This window comes from Oryza sativa, chromosome 3 (assembly GCF_034140825.1).
Source record: "Oryza sativa Japonica Group chromosome 3, ASM3414082v1".
NCBI classification, from domain to species: Eukaryota; Viridiplantae; Streptophyta; class Magnoliopsida; order Poales; family Poaceae; genus Oryza; species Oryza sativa.
Genome location: NC_089037.1, coordinates 21,141,674 through 21,146,626, shown reverse-complemented (window position 1 = coordinate 21,146,626; position 4,953 = coordinate 21,141,674).

The window sequence follows — 4,953 nt, the reverse complement described above, 5'->3', positions numbered from 1 at the left end:
TAGCACAAGCATCAATATCAATATCCTTACACCTAGCACATGGTTCATTGCTTGGAACAATTTTGGAACAAGGTGCCTCGCTAGGGAGAGAGACACTATTCTTTAAGGTTTCGAACTTCTCTTCAAGAGAGAGATAAGCTTTTGTTGATGTAAAACATGAGGCCTGGGAGATCTGCTTAACTCTAGTGCAGGTCCAAAGCTCGCCTTCGGGTGTGTTAGCGTGCCAGTTGATTTGATCCTGCAATCAACAAGAAATAGAGACAAAGAAACCGCGGTTAAACCTATAAATGATAGACGATCGGCTAAGTGCCGATGACATATCATTTATCTTTGAGCCGATGTCATATGTAAATCGATCGGCGGTTATAAATAGATAATAAAGTACTAAACCTACTCGATCGGCTGTAGATATCAACAATATATAATTTTATATCTATACTTAAATTGAGTGATTGGGATAGATCGGTCGCCATGTCGAGACAGTATAAATCACTTAGATTGAAATATATATTAATAACAGAACTATATATGTTTATAGCATAGCCGATCGGATAGATCTAGTATGTATCGGCTAATACTCCAATACAACACTATGTTAAGATGTTGAAACAAACAGAATATACCAAACATAAGCTTAATATACTTAGATGCAATAATATCCTGACATAAAGGGCAGATTTAACATGTCAATGAAACATATAAAGCAAATATAATTAAATCAGATAAGATCAGCTGAAACTCCGATACTACCCTAATCGGCAACCAGAAGGCAGGCTAGAGATTGATATTCTAAGCATGACTTAATAAATCAAACTCAACTGATACAACATTAAGTATGAAAAGAAGAACAATATCTAGACAATCAAGTCGCTGGAAGTTTCATAGAGTGGTGGATATCTTATATAATCTAAACCAACATCGATATTTAACCTAATCGGCTGCCCTCTATTAACAGATGTTAGCCGATTGTAGGCTAGATGGCGATATCGTTAGAGATTATGTAAGATATATGATAACTCAGCAAATTACATAAACAAAATTAGAGTATCATAAAGATGGAAGGACTAATCCCGAGAACACAAGCCGACATAACAAGTTTTACCTCTTGTTGAAGATCGAAACCGATGCAGCTCAACCCGAAAGCAAGAACTCATCGAAATAAAACTAAAGCAAAAAGGGTGGCGATGCGCCGAAATTGTATTGAACGTGTGTGTTAAAAATTACATAGGGCTCGGGGTCTATTTATACCCGAGAATTACAAGATATGTCCATACCGGACACGACTATTATCTCTAACAAACTCTAAGATACCATAAGTCCTTGCGGCAGACTTTTGCCCATATTTATCTGTAAAAAATTTATATAAAATATCATAATTAATAGATACAATTGCCTTCCCAGGACTTTATCCATGTATGGCAATCATCTTGAAGTACGTCAACTCAAACCCGATATCGAATACAAGTCGTATTGTCGGAATCGGCTGCATCACTTAACCCAGTCTGACTTGGACTTAACCGATACTAATCGTAGCCGATCTGGGCTCCAGCCGATTCTTGCTCTGTTCTCGAATCGATCTCCGCCATCGGCTCCACTTCGATCTAATCCTCTTTTCCGATGCTGATATTACCAAATTTGGTCGTTAACACATGCCCCCCAAGTCCGGAATATTTGGTAATGTTTCGGATTTTCTTAACATCGACTCCGAGCAAGTTTCGCACTTTACCGTTTTCCGACTGTTATTCAAGCGCTTTAAATACTAGGGAAAATTGGAACCATGCCATTATAATTTTGCAAAATTTGAGATATGCCATCCTGACCCACATGTCATTGACTCATGTGGGTCCTACATGTCATTGAGATACCGATGGCATATCTCAAACTTTGCAAAATTATAATGGCATGGTTTCAATTTACCGATGCCGCAGAGAAATCTTACACCATTACTCCCGTTTTCACCGCTCAAGTGAAACTCTGCCTTCTCTCTCTACGGCGATTCTTCCAATGCACAAAGCGATTTCCAGGCGACTTCACCCTTGGCGAGATCTCCGCCCGCAACGATGTCGTCCTCCGCCAGCCCGTCTGCTGCGCCATCAGCTGAGTATGCCGAGGTAAGTCCCCATCGGCTAGATCCCCTTTCTCAACAGCAGATCGATTTTCCTTACCTCACATTGCTCTTCTTCTTTCCGGTTGCTTTGGATTTGCAGCATCTTTCCAACCTAATTGCGATTCCCAGCTTGTCGCATGAAAACCACTATTTTCTGGGTCCAATCGGCAATCTTGACTCCACTGATTTTATCATTGGTGAAACCAATAGGATCCCCTTTAGGCTAGCCAACCCTAACCTGAGCCACTGGAAAAACACTTTCAAGTCTTGGCCATCTCTTGAGAAAACCACCCCTGAGAAAAGTTGGATCACATGGTACCAGCGCGTATCGGCTAATAAGAAAGTTCACTGGGATGAGATTGGAATCGGCCAAGCACTTGACCTAACCATAGCCAACTTAGCTAAGGACGAGCCCTTAATGGCAGCCGCCTCTTATTTTTGGTCCAACACCATTAACGCCTTCTTGTTCAACCAAGGGCCAATGACTCCAACTTTGATCGACATTACCATGATCACCGGTTTAGATGTAACTTCATCGGCTAATCCCATGAGCATGAACACCAAAAATCAGTTTGATTTCAGAACCAAAAGCATAGGTGGCTGGTCTGGCTATATGGCGGCATATATGGGCCAAGGATCTGTTACCCCTCGAGAGCATGTAGCTTTCTTGCTCATGTGGCTAGAAAAGTTCCTCTTCTGTGGATCCAGTTGTGGCCCTACAACCAACTAGCAATTTGTAGCCGAAGCCTTAGAATCAAAGAAAGAATTTCCATTAGGCAAGATCCTCCTCGGTTACTTATACCAAACATTGAACAACGCATCGGCCAAAATAGCCGTTGGCTCAGTAGTTGGTGCAGGTAGACCATGGTGGCTGCTACAAACCTGGTTGAACCTGATGGTTAGGAAAGTTTTCAATCAGCCGCCTGTGACAGAAGCTGAGTTCCCATTGCCAGAGCCGATTGTAGGAGACGATGGAGAAGAACGCACTCATCACATATGCACATCATACGGAGAATATACATCCACACAAACCGATGCTCGAGCGAAGCTATCGGCTGAGCTACTCAAGGACTGGTTCTGCAGCTTCTACGAAGGTTTTAAGAAAGATGCACGGGTGTGGTTTTCTTATGAAGACTCAGCAGATCTTGAACTTCCATCAGACTTTAGATTTCAAGACATTAATCATGAAAAATTCCAAAAATCTAGAGAAGTTCTTACAGCTTCAATCAGTCCATGCATCCTTCATGTCAACATTCACCAAGGGAGAAACATCTAAGTCTCCTACGAATTTTATCACCCAATGAGCTCGGCCAGACAACTTGGATTGTGCCAACTCCCAATCAGCTTATTCTTTGCCGACAAGATTCAGTGCCGAGGAGAAATCACATCCACTCTAATGATGGATCGGCTACTTAACCTACCAGGACCCCTTCTGGGCAGTATTGATAATATTGAGTTGGCAGGATTTAGAAGCAAAAATTTCGACAGATGGTGGGGTGAATGGAAGTTGCACTTGTTTCATCAATCAGCTTCGATGTATATGACAGATCTATTCCCTGATGTCATACCTCAGGTAAACCTCACCATTGTTAGCTTGAATAATTGTTAGCCGATTCATTACTTGACTAATCTCTTGTTTTTGTTCTACAGACAATCGACTCTTCGGCTAATTACTCATAGACTTTGTGGTTGCAGAAGAAGAAAACTGCTGTGAAGAAAAAACCAGCAGCAACAATTGTCAAGTCGGCTCCACCAGTAAGATGTCTTTAATTCTTTTACTTAATCAATCTCAACCGGCTCTATATAACACTTGTCTATTCTACAGCCTCCTCCTCCTCCTTCTCCTCCTGTACAGCAACCGTCAAGTGACCAGACTCCATCGGCTGTGGAGAGTCATCACATCGAGGAGGAAGAACAACCAGCTGCTCCTGCTATCCCAATAAGTTTTTCTTTGTCTCAATAATTAGATCAGCTACATTTTACCCAGCTCTTACTCTTTCCGAAATTGTCTCTGCAGGTTTTAGCCGATCTTTTCTCTTTTGACATCAGAGATTATCTTGATAAGGCAGAAGAAGATACTTCAAGCAAAGCTTTAGCTCCTCTATCTGACGATGTAAAGATAACACTTGAAGATATCTCTCAACGGCTAGCTAGAAGCCTCTTCTTTAGATAGCTTGGTAGTTGACTGCGGATCAATTAGGACACGGCTGCATGAAGTTCAAGCTCTGATTCCCGAAGAATTGGCCGATGTCCTAACTCCAGCCGCTTATCTTGAACAACATCAGTTCAAGCTGGAAAAAGCCAAGCTAAGACTAGCCGAACGCCGTGAGCGCAAGGAGATTGAAGCCACAATCCAGGTCAATCGGCAGCTTGTGCATGAAGAAAAAGTCAAACTCGATCAGCTATCTGAGGGTCCGATTAAGTCCAATATTGATCGGCTCGAAGCTCACAAGATCGATCTCTTGGCACAGCTTGAAGAATGCAATGCTGAACTGGATATGGAGCACAAAAAGCTAGCCGATCTCCCAAAATCTATCAAAGAACAAAAGGCAAGGCTCAAATCGACTATCAAGAATGTTGCTGACCTAACCAAGTCCCTGAAGGTCATCTCTGGAACTGATGCTCAAGATGCCCAAGCCATTGAAGAAGTTGAACAAATTAGGCTATCCAGCAGTACTTATCTCAATAACTCTTGTGTAATAGGACCTAGAAATTTTTGTAATCGGCTAAGATGCCTTAATACCCCGCTGTTTTAACACTACCTTTGTGCCGATTAATACAACTTCTAAATTTGCTCAAAAATTTTCACTTTCATCATGCGATTTTTGAATATATGTGCCCCCCCT